Source organism: Xenopus laevis, chromosome 9_10L (assembly GCF_017654675.1).
Source record: "Xenopus laevis strain J_2021 chromosome 9_10L, Xenopus_laevis_v10.1, whole genome shotgun sequence".
NCBI lineage: Eukaryota > Metazoa > Chordata > Amphibia > Anura > Pipidae > Xenopus > Xenopus laevis.
Window position 1 is genome coordinate 110898483 of NC_054387.1, and position 15284 is coordinate 110913766.

Below are 15284 nucleotides of genomic sequence, written 5' to 3' on the forward strand. Positions count from 1 at the left end.
GCTGCTGGGAATGCAATATGACAAAAGATATATCAATATAGTCTTAAAAGGCAATATTGAAGTGGGCAATATCGGGCTGATCCAAGCGTGGGCCCTAGGGCCCAATGATCGGATCGCAATGCATCTGAAACGGGCAGTCGGATTGCGGGACCGCAATACACGCATAGATGCGGCCGTGATCCAACTGGATTTTTTAATCTGCCCGATCAAGATCTGGCCGACTTTTGGCAAGATATCGATCAGGGAAGCCCATCGGTCTGTCGGCAGCTTTTATTGGCCCGTGTATGGGGGCCTTAAGGATCGAGTTCTTTGGGCTCAGATGGCAATGCGTGTGACAGCTTCTATGGGTCTGAGCATAGGCCAGGGGTCCCAAACCTTTTTTTTTTTTTTTACCTGTGAGCCACATTCAATTGTAAAAAGATTTGGGGAGCAACACAAGCATGGAAAAAGTTCATGGGATGCCAAGGCTGTGATTGGCTACTTAGTAGCCCCTATGTGGACTGGCAGCCTACAGGAGACTCTGTTTGGCAGTACACATGCTTTTTATACAACCAAAACTTGCCTCCAAAATAGGAATTCAAAAATAAGCTCCTGCTTTGAGGCCGCTGGGAGCAACATCCAAGGGGTTGGAGAGCAACATGCTGCTTGTGAGCTACTGGTTGGGGATCACTGGCACAGGTACTAAGGTGGCATTGAGCAGACTTGGAGATTTGCTAGCCCTGCTCGTGTATTTGTTTGTCAACATCTAAAACCATTTTCTGTGTGGTTTCCCATCAGCTGCAACAAAATGTTCTTATGGCTTTTTTTCTTAAAAATGTATAATGTAATTGTGATGAAGAACTACTCTAATATTTACACACTGGTCTAGAAATGTATCGTATGGCTTATGCTGTTCAGCAGCCCGGGGAGTGAACCTGTACTGCTGCTCATTTCTCTTACCTGTTGCCAAAATATGGGACGTGCCCAGAACAATCCCTCCTGCAGCCTTCTGAGAAGCACATTTATCTCCATTCTAACAAGGTCTGTGCACAGCTCATCTACCACTACACTGAAATGTGCTTTTATATTATACGTGCAATTGTAATGAAGATTTTATTTAATGGTTAGTGGTTGTGAATGTTGTGTTTGGTGTATCGGCTACACGCTCTGCTACACTTGCTACAAAGGGGAAATCTAACAGGGTTATGTAATAAAAGGCATTAAAAGAAGTGGTTCACCTTTAAAGTAACTTTTAATATGTTATAGAATGACCAATTCTAAGCATCTTTTCTATTGGTTTTCATTGTTTATTTTTTTTTTATATAGTTTCATAATTATTTTTCTTCTGACTCTTTGCAGATTTCAAATGGGCGTCGCTGACCCCTTCTAAAAAACAAATACTCTGTAAGGCTACAATGTATTGTTATTGCTACTTTTTATTACTGGTCTTTCTATTCAGACCTCTCCTATTCATATTCCAGTCTCTTATTCATATCAATGCATGGTTGCTATGCTCATTTGGACCTTAGCAACCTGAATGCTAAAATAGCAAACTAGAGAGCTGCAGAATAAAAAGCTGAATAACTCAAAGAACACAAATAATAAAAAATGAAAACCAATTGCAAATTTTCTCAAAATATCAATCTCTACACTTATACTTAAAGTTATCTGAAAGGTGAACAACCCCTTTAAGTTTGCCCAGGAGCAGTAACTCATAGCAACCGGTAGGTTTTACTGGTCGCCTGTTTAAAAGCAAACATATTATTGGTTGCTATGGGATACTGCTCCTGGGCAAACTTAGTGTCCTTTATTACATAAGAGGGTTAGTGTCTTAAAAACAACCTATAAAATATCACACCCAAGCTAATCCACACACACATTGGTTGTGACCTCAATGCATTTGTAAAGTATGGGCACTCCTGTTTTACACTTTATTTTATATAAGCTGTCCATACATAGTAACATCTGCTTGTGTAGCACGGTTGCTGTAGGTGTGGATCTATACACAGCCAGCGGGGTGGAACAAATTGGACTGAAGCTTTTCTCTGTGTATGGGCAGCTTTAGTCTATCTGCATCTTACAATGAGGGGTGCTGTGCCAATGAGGTCAGTTGACAAACTTGTCTCAAGCAGCAGCGTCCCACGAGTTACCAGGGGCGGCAAAAAGTGTCTCCTGTAACTTTAAGAGAGAAATTTCCAGTTGCACTAGTAATGTAGGACCCCCCCCCCCCCTGCAGCAAAGCCACATTGGCCTTATCCCTTTAAAATAACTCATGGCTCTCATGGTTGGTTTATGACTATTTTTACACTGTCAGAACAATATTGATCCCCTTTAATGGAAAACAAGTTTCTGGCTCATATTAAGAGCATCTACTTTTAGGGTTAGTTCACAGGAGGAGATTTGGGGAGACTTTTCTATAGTCGCCGAAGTTGCCTGTGTGAAGCAACTTCGGGCGACTATAGATATGCCAGAGAATTAAGGGATGTAAGAGTGGTCATTCATGAGCAATTCTCCAGGTCTGGCTGCAGTGGGCACTTCACATCAGAAAAAACCAGGGGCACAAGCCAGTCTTATCCATACCACCTTCCATGGGACAGGGCCTTGCAGTGGCCTCTGCTGCTCCCTAACTTGCACATATTGCAGGAGGTGACTTTTTCACTGGGGAGCGCAGAAACTTGCTGCAATTCTGCAACAAAGGAAGGAAGTGTGTCATTTGCAGTTTGCACCCTGCTTGAGACTATTCTTTTTGCTCACCTCGTGATATTGTCTGCTGAGTGAGCCTGAACTGTGAAGATTTCTGTGTTTAGACATATGGAGGGTGTGCTTCATACCGTCAGTTACAGACCCTCATATATGGCTTAGGTTCAGCCAGAAGCCATAGCTGAGAGCACAATGTCCCCGAAGAGAAAGAATGAGAGAATTGCTGAGCTCACTTACTCACAGGTGCCTGTATTGCTGACGCCTTACACCATCCATGAAACTGAACCCTCAGAGATGGGTCCAAGAGAGTAATTTAGTACACACACACACCCCACCACCCTCTTTCTCTCTCTCGCTCTCTCTCTCCAGAAAGTATATTTTCCACCTCACTGACTCATTACTGTTCCTGGGTCTGCTTGGGCATTTTTATTTTATAATAAAAACAGGATTTGGCCAGTATTTACTCAACTTCCTTGTAGACATTTATGTGCCAGTTAAAGGCTAAACCCTAAAAAGGAATATGGCTAGCAATATCATATTTTACATATTGAACTTCTTGGACCACCCTAAAGGTTCAGCATCTCAATAGTCATAATGACCCAGGCCTTCAAAGTTGTCACAGAAGTTCCCCATCTTGGATTTTGTTACTGTCTGTGACACTCACATGCTCAGTGGGCTCTGAGCAGCTGTTGAGAAGCTAAGCTTAGGGGTCGTCACTAATTATCCAGCAGAAAATGAGGTTGGTCTGTAATATAAGCTGATGCTACAGGGCTGATTATTAAATTCTGATGCTAATTGTGCTGGCTTCTGAGCTGCCATGTACTAATAATGATTTGCTAATGCACCTCAGTGTTATATTGTGACATTTATATGATATATATTCAGTGTATTTTGAGTGGGTCCCTAAGTTTAGTAAGTGACAGCAGCACAGAGCATGTGCAGTGAATCAGCAGAAAAGAAGATGGGGAGCTACTGGGGCATCTTTGGAGACAGATCTTTACTGCTAAAGGACTGTGGTTGCATTGGGCTGGTACAGAAGCCCAAAACATAATGTACAACATTTCTGCCCATCTTCTTGGTTAAGCTTTAGTTCCCCTTTAAGAGAAAGTGATGGTGGTGACTTTACTTTAGATGTGTCTGTGCATAAAGATTGAATGGGCTTGGCTGGTGGCGCAAAGAACCACTTGTGCCCAACCCACATCAGGACCACATATCTGTAGGGCAGCTGTATTTGCAAATCTGTAGTTACGAAAGCCTCATCCCAACAGCAGGGCTAATAAACAAGAATAGACGGTGTAGACCAGGGCTCACACAAGCAATTTAGAAAAATCACACACCCTCAAAGAATCAGCCCAGTTCACAATAATATTAGAGGATCAGCAACCTCACAATTGGTCATAGAAGAAGGCTATCGGCACACGAGGCAATTAGCGTTGCAGGGAACACCCTGCTCATTTATTGTGCGGTGATGCAACATTTCAGGGACGCTCCCCTTTGTCAAGCATGTGGAAACTGTGGTGGATGACATACAAAGTGATCAATTAATAAATTAGCATATGTAATTAACAGTGTTACAAAAGGGCCATTGCCTTAAAAAAAAGCACAACTTGTTATTAAACATCCAAAAGGAACCATTTAGTGTCCAAAGTGTTAAAACTCTTTATTTAGTGTCCATGATGTTAAAAACCTCATATAGTCCAACAAAAGTGTTTTAAGTCCATACGTGAAAAAAAAAATGTCAGAAAAAATACCTAAAATAGAAATAACTTTTAAAATAAATAGGACCATCCAATTAGCAACAGTTTGTAAACAGTTACCAACATTGTTACATTTCTAAAAAAAGAAAGGCTGCAATTGGCAATATTAAAAAGATACAAAGTAACATGCTGCCCCTACATTTAAAGGAAAGGGGAATTTTTACCTGTCCCTGTGAAGATATTGGGCTGATTTCTTATCTGTTAAGGAGAAAGAAAAGAAAGGCAAAAAAGGGGATATTAGACAACGTACTGATTCATAAATAACAAGACAGATTGTACTCCTCATTAAGCCCCTTAGGATTTTTTGTTTGGAGTAACCAAATCCAGAAACACTCCCTCTGGAGTAGACCAGGGCTCTCCAGGATAAGGGACCTTCCGTCTTTCCTTCCTTCCATAATAAAATCGGAATAAAAGATCCCCTAGAAATGACAATGGCCCTTTAATGCCTGAATACAAGTGTTTTCTCTACTGTAAACATTACATATAACAGTGTCAAGTTTCATGGCTTCAGACTCTCCCCAGGATTTCCCCATCATTACATGCCCTGGGCTTTTTTTTTATCCACGTGTTTAGTTATACCTGGTATACAAAGGCTTACTGGGAAACTACACAGAGACCGAAATTACACAAATAATGAGAGTATCTAATTTTAGAGTGATTTTACCATATCCTATCCACTACTTATTTGCAGAGTCAGGTTTGTGTAACTTGTTTTAATGCTGGTATTTGTTATCCTTTTTTGTAGGGGCTATGGGGGGGGGGGGAACCCCCTGCTCCAGGGATGTAACTACAGAGGAAGCAGACCCTGTGGCTGCAAGGCGGCCAGAAGGTATAGGGGGCCCCATGAGACCCTAGTTAATGAGCAATTTCAAAATATATTGTTAAAAATCACAACCTCTGGGTATGTTGGGGTCCCTAAAATGTATTTGCTGTGGGGATCCAGTGGCACATTGGCATCCAGTTGTGGTGACTGGCAGAGGGATCAGTAAGAGTCCACATAGGAGAAGTCAGTGATCCAAGTAATTAAGTGCAGTGATATAACCCCTTATATAACAGAGGCTCATAAGGGGACATAGGGCACATGAAAAACAAATTATATACAATTAGGAATATGCCTTTACGAGTTGAATGGGTTTCTACTGTTTTTACATTTAAAGGAGACATATAGGAAAAATAACAAAACCCTTTGTGAGGATTCACCCTGGTGGTCTAGTGGGCCAGCGGGGACGCCAATCGCACCTTCGGCGGGGACACCGAGACCAGGGAGCCTAGTACCTGTTCTGGATTTAGGGAGCCAATCGTGACAACCTTATTTTGTAGACCCTTTACTGGAGCTCCCTATATATATATATATATATATATATATATATATATATAGTTCACTGGTCCCGGTTTCAAATGAGGGGGGCGCGTCTTAACGGTCCCTGCTAGAAGCACAGTATGAGGGGAACAGTTAATCACAGCCCTGCAGTCGCACAAGCAGACAGGCTTCAGTTCCCTATCAGGTCAGTCTAGCTGCTGATTGGTTCCTGTCCTATAGTGCAGTGTACTGAGTGCCGCTGGCTCCCCTGCACAGCCTGGGAAAGGAGGCAGCAGGAAGTGGAACGAATGGGTGGGACCAGTAGGGTTTTTGCAGAAATTTTCAATAAAGTAACCAGAAACAAAATATTTTAAAACACATTCCTTCTTTATCTAAAATAGGGATGCACCGAATCCACTATTTTGGATTCGGCCGAACCCCCGGATCCTTTGAACTGAACCCGAACCCTAATTTGCATATGCAAATTAGGGGTGGGAAGGGGAAATATTTTTTACTGCCTTGTTTTCTGACAAAAAGTCACACAATTTCTCTCCCGCCCCTAATTTGCATATGCAAATTGGGGTTCTGATTCGGCTCGGCCTGGTAGAAGGATCTGGCCAAATCCTGCTGAACAAGGCCGAATCCCAGGCGAATCCTGGATTCGGTGCATCCCTAATATAAAACATTCTTGTGTTTTACATAATATGTTTCCTTTGACATAATGACTGCCTATCTGGTAGCAGCAAGAAAAGCACAGAAGACTGAAGAAATGCCTGCGACTGCTCCCCATGGCTCCCATTTCCAATGAAAAATGCCTGGAAGTGCTTTGCCCCGATTGGAGACCTCTCTGATCTTCTAAAACTAGATCCAATTTAGGCTCTTAAGCAATATTTGGATGTTAGCAAGTCTTTCAGAAACACTGACTCACCAGGTGGATTGTCAAAAGAAGGCATAGGGCGTAGGGAAAACAGCTGCAACAGGGTTTGTAGACTTTACTCAAGTAGAGATGCATTTGCCTCCAGGGCAGTGGAATGAAATGTTCCAGCTACTTTCATTTGCCAGTGGGCAGAATGATTGCCAGTCAAACTGTTGATTGACCTTGTTCCCTTCTTACCATGAGACTTTGCTGACAAGGAAAATTGTCCTACATTACTTACCATCATTTTATTTTCTTGGCAACTCTTCAAGTCAGCAAAGTGCCTATTTTTCTTTGGGCTGTATTACTGGGTAACTTTAGTACGGGCAAATTGCCATTTAAAAAGCACAGGCATCAAAGTCAGGCCCTGGCATTTCAAGTACACAGAAGCCCAAACAGCTCCCCACCGCCCTATAAATAGTGACTTTCTAGGATATTTTACAGCAAATTGCCAGTCCTGGCCTGAAGTCACCTTGTTGGCCTAGAGCAGGGGAACAATACCCATAAGCCTTTTCTCATATGAACATTGTACAGGAAAGGAAAATGATGGTATTGTAGAGCAACGGAGAGAATTCCCCTATTTAATCCAGTCTCGAAACAGCTGCCTGATACATATTATAAATATGTCTGTGAAATAGATCATCTTCCCCAAGGTTAGGGGTTAACACAGAGTTCCCTCTAGGGTTCAGTAGCCGGTTACACCAGTGACTTGCGGCTTCTGCGTCCGCTGCAATAATGATTATATTCAAAAAATCCCCATGGTTAAGAAAATATTTGCACTCTGTTTCCTTGTTGAACATAATACATGTGTGACATTGTACTGTTCCCTACAGCTCCGAGTAACAAGGAAGCGAAATGGGGAACAAGTGGTGAATAAACTTCAGGCTTTACATTGTTTTTCAAAAACAATTGAATATTGTGTGTGCAACAGTAAAAAAGAACCCATTGCCAAAGTATACATTGAGGCTACATGGAAGGTATTTTATTACATTGATAAATATTTATGCATAAGGTTCAGGGCATAGGGGGAATTTTTGGTTGCTCTGAGGGCAGTGTTCATTAGCAGCCCAAGCATATGCCTAAAATTGCTCTATTTGACTTTCGTGCAAATAGCCTGTAAGCACTTGTGTCATGTCAGCAATAGTTGTCTGGGAATTAGGGCTGCTGGGTTTTCTGGCATTCGTCACCCAACAAACACTTGTACAACCATGTGAGAGCACAGCACCCAGTGGTGTAACTACAGAGGAAGCAGACCCTGCAGCTGCTGTGGGGCCCAGTAATATCTAGTTACGCCACAGAGCTCACCATTTATACTGGGTCCCAGGTGTCCCTTACCTTGACTTGGGCTGGGTGTGCAGAGCCCAAGGAGCTACTAAGGTTGCCAAAGACTGCAGGAAAGATTTCATTAGTGTGCTCTGGTGAAAACTTCCCACAGATGTTTCATTTTTTTTTAATATGTTTTTATTTTGTTTTACAATAAAACAGTAAAAGAAATCGAGTTACAGTTGCTGTTCCTGTTCTCCGTATGTACTTGCTCTGCACACAACGGTATAGAGATATGTCATTAAGACTGTAATGCAGTTTACATATATTGCTTGAAATAGGGGAAAGGGAACTCCAATAGTAAAAGTATAGGAAAGAAAAGAAAAGAGAAGAACAAAAGCAAAAGGCAAAACTGTAAAGTTAAGAAAAATTGTATCCGTGAGGGAGTGTACAGGTCACGATATGTTCCTATAGGGCGGTCTTTGATTTTTGGCTGCTTTCGTATTATTCCTATTTTAGCTTATTGTTGCTAACGCTATACTGAATCCAGGGGTTCCAGATTATCTTGCAGGAATGTGAATCGCCCTTGGCTACTGCTGAGAGTCTTTCCATGGCTAAGTAGTTATATTAAAGCACTGCGTATCTTGACAGCGCTATATAAATAAATGATGATGATCTAACCTGGTTTTAACTTCCTGGACGTCAAGTGATTTTGCTTTCCAAGCTTTAGCTATTGTCTGTTTGGCTGCTACGAATTTACGCCCAACTACTGTCGTTTTCATACGTGTTTGTTCCCTCCTGTCACTCGCCCATGAAGTAACGCTTCTAGGGGGGATTTCTTAAGTATTAGCCCTGTGGCACTCGTTATCATTATGTAGACTCTAGACCAGAATCTAGTTGCTCTCGGGCAGTGCCATCAGGTATGCACAAAATAACCCGTCTGTCCACGACCCCTGAAGCATGTTGGTGAGGCGGTGGGATAAATTTTAGGTTAGTTTTTCGGGGACTAAATACCATTGTGTCATAAACTTTTGGGACGGGATGTTTAATTTTTTAAATGCGCACCAACCCAGCTTTAAAGGTCCACTTCAGGCATAGAGAAGAGTTCATTAAGAATGCAGCACCACATGTAGTTACTGAAGAAAAAAGAGCAGTGACCTTAAGTGGTGGATGCAACAGGAACACCAATCTGTCAGGGAGCAAATACCTTAAAAATGAACCTTTATTGAATTAAACATAAAAATACTACATGCAGTGTAATATGAGATCCATTATGAGTAGTTGGTACAGTTGAGAATGTCTGAGCAAAATATGCTGCAAAACAGTGAACATGCACATCATACAGTCCCTATGGTGCCACCAAGTTGTGTCTATGGACCAACACAAATACCAAACATGTAATATATTCCTGCCTCCCACCTAGAAGACCTCTTCTCAATTCTCCTCTTCTCAATTCTCCTCTTCTCAATTCTGCCTCCCGTGCCTACCACTGAATTGTACTTTGGCACAAGTAATGCAGTCCCTATGCTAAGAAAGAACTAAAGATTTATGCCCATGCAGAGGGTATCTAAAAAATGGCAACCCCACACCCAGGTTTTTTCTTTCTTCATTCTTTAAGATGAACATATGCACCCCATGCAGTGTGGCTGGACAGTACTCAGTAATGGTTATATTGCTATATAGTATGTTAATGTTTCACTGCCTGATCATGTTGGTATTGGTGGCACCATGGGATTAGGTTAGCCTGATGATCCTGCTGTCCTACTGGATGGAAGACGGTCCTTACAAGTAGTGATGTGTGGATCAGAAAAAAACACAACCTGCACCCGACCCTTACCCGCAAAACTTTAAAGGGATACTGTCATGGGAACATTTTTTTTTTCCAAAACGCATCAGTTAATAGTGCTGCTCCAGCAGAATTCTGCACTGTAATCCATTTCTCAAAAGAGCAAACAGATTTTTTTATATTCAATTATGAAATCTGACATGGGGCTAGACATTTTGTCAATTTCCCAGCTGCCCCATGTCATGTGACTTGTGCCTGCACTTTAGGAGAGAAATGCTTTCTGGCAGGCAGCTGTTTTTCCTTCTCAATGTAACTGAATGTGTCTCAGTGGGACATAGGTTTTTACTATTGAGTGCTGTTCTTAGATCTACCAGGCAGCTGTTATCTTGTGTTAGGGAGCTGCTATCTGGTTACCCATTGTTCTTTTGTTTGGCTGCTGGGGGTAAAAGGGAGGGGGGTGATATCACTCCAACTTGCAGTACAGCAGTAAAGAGGGATTGAAGTTTAACAGAGCACAAGTCACATGACTTGGGGCAGCTGGGAAATTGACAATATGTCTAGCCCCATGTCAGATTTCAAAATCGAATATAAAAAAATCTGTTTGCTCTTTTGAGAAATGGATTTCAGTGCAGAATTCTGCTGGAGAAGCGCTATTAACCGATTTATTTTGAAAAAAATTTTTTTTCCCATGACAGTATCCCTTTAAGTATAATTCCAACCATATACTGTAATGTCTCCTACCTGCATATGGAGGAGTAATTCTCTTTAGACTTTAATAGACAGCAGTCTATGCATGATAACTAGGAGAGCAGTTTTATTAACGGGGAACTATCACGAAATTGAAAATGTAATATAAGCTTCAGCACATTGAAATAAGAAACTTTCGAAATACAATCAATTAAAAAAAATCGGTACCGTTTCTGATATAATCAAGTTTATAGTCACTATTCATCTCTTAGCATAATTTCTCTTCATTCTGTCTTCATGCAGCAGTTGGGTGTAAGATGAATAATCCTATATTTCAGTATGAAGAAGCTTGTATTACATTTTCATTTTCGCGATAGTTCCCCTTTAAAATAAAGGAATATGCCTTGATTAAGGTTCAGCAAAATGATATCTCTCACTCACATGGATCAATACAAAGAAGAAATAGTCTATGAACACAACAACCTATGGATGGAAAAATTCTCAGAAATGTATTGTGTGGGGCTGTGGGCTCCGGCTCAGGTAGGGGTAACATTCATCAAGAACTCGGCACTCCGCTTTGATTCATGTCCATTTCTCATTATGTTAAAGGGGTTGTTCATCTTTAATTAACTTTTAGTAGGATGTAGAGGGTGATATTCTGAGACAATTTGCAATTGGTTTTCTTTTTTTATTATTTGTGGTTTTTGAGGTTTTTTTCATTCAGCAGCTCTCCAGTTTGCAATTTCAGCAATTTGGTTGCTATGGTCCCAGGGGCGATCCTGGCCCCTCCCATGCCTGAGGCAGCTTGCTGTTGCTGCTGCCCCCTCCCTCCCCATGCACACACCTTTTTCACCCCGGATGGGGTCCGGGGTGGTCCACGAGGGCGACGGAGAGGGCCAGAAAGCTAGCGCAGAGAGCATAATTGCACTCTCTGCGCTAGAAGAGCCAGAAGAAGAAGGCAAACAATTAAAAAAAAACTATAAAAAAAATAAACAATGAAGACCAATAGAAAAGTTACTTACAGTAGAACTGGACATTCTATAACATACAAAAAGTTAACTTAAAGGTGAACCACCCCTTTCACACCATGGTTAAAACCTGTCACTTTCTCATATGCCGTATGTCCAACATACACCCACACTCTTGAAACCTGTGACACATCCACAATTCTCCAGAATTCTCCTTCTCTCATCCAAGCGGGTACAGACCTCTCCTATGTTGAAATCCTTGTCTTTGCTTTTCATAAAACAAAGAATAACTTGTGAACTTCCCAACTCCTTCTCGTTCCTCTGCATCTCACTTTATCTTGTGTTAAGATATGTATTAATGTGTGTGCTCTCATACAGATCCCATACTGATCCCATACTTATACAGTGTCATGTGACATGATCGTTGTCTGCTAATGCAGAAGTGTTAATAAAGTTATGTCTTCTTGAAGCAAGAGAAGTATGGTGTCTGTGTGCAATTTCTCCTCTGTCTAAAGAAAGCTGCAAGCTCACATGAGATTGAGCTACCGGTTATCCCATCTCTTAAAGGAGAACCAAACCCTTTTTATTAAAATCTCCTACCCTACATACACCCCCCTCCCTGCCCCCCGCCAGCCTAGGTGTTACCCTGGGTAAATGCCCCAAGCTCTTTATTTACCCTTCGTTGTAGATTCAGGGCATTGGCGTTCAAGGGGCGCCATCTTCTTCTCTCCGGTAATCTTCAGGAAGAGAGTGGCATGTCGGCGCATGCACAGTTGGCGCAATCTGCCGGTCCCAAACAACTGCGCATACGATTAAAGCCACGGAAATTGCCAAAATGCTGGAACAAGACCTGAAGATTACCAAAGAGAAGACGATGGCGCCTGTGAACTCTGATGCCCTGAATCTGCAACAAGGGGTAAGTAAAGAGTTAGGGGCATTTACCCAGGGGTAACAACTAGGCTGGGGGGGCAGGGAGGGGGTGTATGAAGGATAGGGGATTTTAATAAAAAGGGTTTGGTTCTCCTTTAAGCAGAATGGCAACATCTTGTGTCTCCATATTTTCCTACCAGACTCCTCCGCTCCTCTCAGAGCCACCGTCTGCTCCCACCACCCACTTCCACTGCTATTTCCCACCTTTAAACCTTGTTCTCTTCCTGCTCCTTACATCTGGAATTTCATCCCTGAATTCCTCTGGAAAAAAGCCCTCCTTTGATCTCTTTAAAGAAAAAAAAAAACTTTAAGCCCACCCCCTAGAGCACTCACCAAGCAATACGTCAATCACTATAAACTGTTATTGTAAACTCTACTGGGCAGGAACCTCCTTCCTCTTGTTTCCTAATACTGAAAGTAATTGTAATCTGTTGTAATGTTCCATCTGTTCTATTCTTGCATTGTATGACTGTACAGCACTGCTATATAAATATATATATATACGGTATACAAGAATTTCAAAGCAAGCACTAAAAAGGCAAGCACTATGTCATAAAGTCTAAGCTAAATGCTCAGAAGTCATATGTATGGGGTTATTAGAAGAATTGCAGGTGGAGTAATGCAAATGTCATTCTTCCTGTTAAAGGAACAAATCAGTGTAAAAATAAATAAAAACTGGGTAAATAGATTGTATGTGAAAAATAAAAAAATATTTTTAATATACTAGTTAGTTATACAAAAATGTAATATATAAAGTCTGGAGTGACTGGATGTCTAATATAACATAACAGAACACTACTTCCTGCTTTTCAGCTCTCTAACTCTGAGTTAAGGTGGCCATACACGGGCCGATAAAAGCTGCCGACAGACCAAGTCGGCAGCTTATTGGCCCGTGTATGGGGGCCCCCGACGGGCTTCCCCGATCGAGATCTGGCCGAAAGTCGGCCAGATCTCGATCGGATGGGGTTAAAAATCCCGTCGGATCACGGCCGCATCTGTTCGTTGATGCGGTCCCGCGATCCGACCGCCCGTTTGGCGAACGCTAGGATCCGATCGTTGGCCCTAGGGCCCACGATCGGATCAGCCCGATATTGCCCACCTCAAGGTGGGCATATCGGAGGGAGATCCGCTCGTTTGGCGACATCGCCAAACGAGCGGATCTATCCGTGTATGGCCACCTTTAGTCAGCGACTTTACAGGAGGCCACATGGTACATTTCTGTTCAGTGAGTTTGTAATTGATCCTCAGCATTCAGCTCAGATTCAAAAGCAACAGTTATGACTCATGTGCCCCCCTCAAGTCACTGATTGGTTACCAGGCAACAACCAATCAGTGGAAAGCAAGAGAGCTACAAAGCAGGAAGTAGTGTTCTGACTATTATGTTAGAAATCCAGTCACTCCAGCCTTTATACATTACATTTTTGGCTAACTAACTATATTAGAAACATTTTTTATTTTGCATGGGCTATCCATTTACCCAGTTTTTATTTTTACACCGAACTGTTCCTTTAAAGGGGTTGTTCACCATTGAATGAACTTTTAGTATGACGTAGAGAGACAATTTGCAATTGGTCTTCCTTTTTTTATGATGTGTGGTTTTTAAATGATGTAGTTTTTTATTCAGCAACTCTCCAATTTGCAATTTCAGCAAAGCAGTTGCTAGGGTCTAAATTCCCCTAGCAACCATGCATTCATTTGAATAAGGGACTGGAATATGAATAGGAGAGGGCCTAAACTGAGAGTAGGCAGAGTAGACACGTGCCTAGGGCACAAAAGTTGGGGCGCCAAGCACGTACCTCCTTTGTCACCTACCCCATGTCCAGTCCCCTCTCTCCGTCTGTCTGTTATATTTGCGTGATGATTTGCGCTTCAGCACATACACACGTTAATTTGCGAACAGCATTTCACGGCTGCACGCCGAGACCGGCTTGATTGCCTAGGACGCCTGTCTGGCCCGGCTCTGAGAGGGACTGAATAGAAAGAAGAGTAATAAAAAGTAGCAATAACAATACATTTGTAGCCTTACAGAGCATTTTTTTTATATAGGGGTCAGTGACCCCCATTTGAGAACCGGAAAGAGAAGACAAATATAACATACTACAGTTACATTCTAAAAGTTAACTCAAAGGTGAACTAACTCATTAAGTGCCATCCTTACTGTAGTGATTGCAGATAGATGAAGGTATAAGACCAAAGAGTGATATCAATGGCCCCCAATATGCAGACAGTCCAGGAATGGTGGGAATTGTAGTTCACTGGAGCTGTAAGGCTGCATGCTTGTCATTCCTGTCTTTAGGTTTGTGTTTGCGGCTCCAGCATGAGGCTAATGTGTTGGAAAACAAGCTGAAGAGTTAACCAGCTGGGTGTCTCAGATGAGTATCTTGGAATTCCACTGTGCACATTCCTTACCAGTTACATGTGATTTAGTTAGTGGAACGGAGCACATCTGCTAGTCATCAAGTCTCCAGCACCCTCACTAAATATCTCTATCCTAGCAGCAATGTCTGCAATGTAAGGGCTCTTACTACACACGGGCGTTTTTTCCTGCGCTCCTCTGCGTTGCACTTTCTTCCGTTCAACTGCAGGGGAGCGCAGGGGAGCGCAGGAGCACTCAATTATTGTGAAGGGGACTGTACTCACACAGACGCATGTAAGCGCCAAACACAAGTGGGACGCAGCATGTTGCATTGCTCCTGCGTTAGGCGCATACATGCGTCTGTGTGAGTACAGCCCCCTTCACAATAATTGAGTGCATCTACTCCTGCGCTCCCCTGCGGCTGAACGGAAGAAAGCATAACGCAGGGGAGCACAGGCCATGAAACGGCCATGTCTAAGAGAATAGCTGCCGCCCGCAAATAACTCAATATCAATAATTATTATTTGTCCATGACATTTTCACTTTTTTATTAAGAACAATGAATATTGATAAAGCAGCACTAAACATGTTAGCTTCCTAAATGTTCCATCTAAAGGGGTTGTGAACCTTTAGGGCATTACG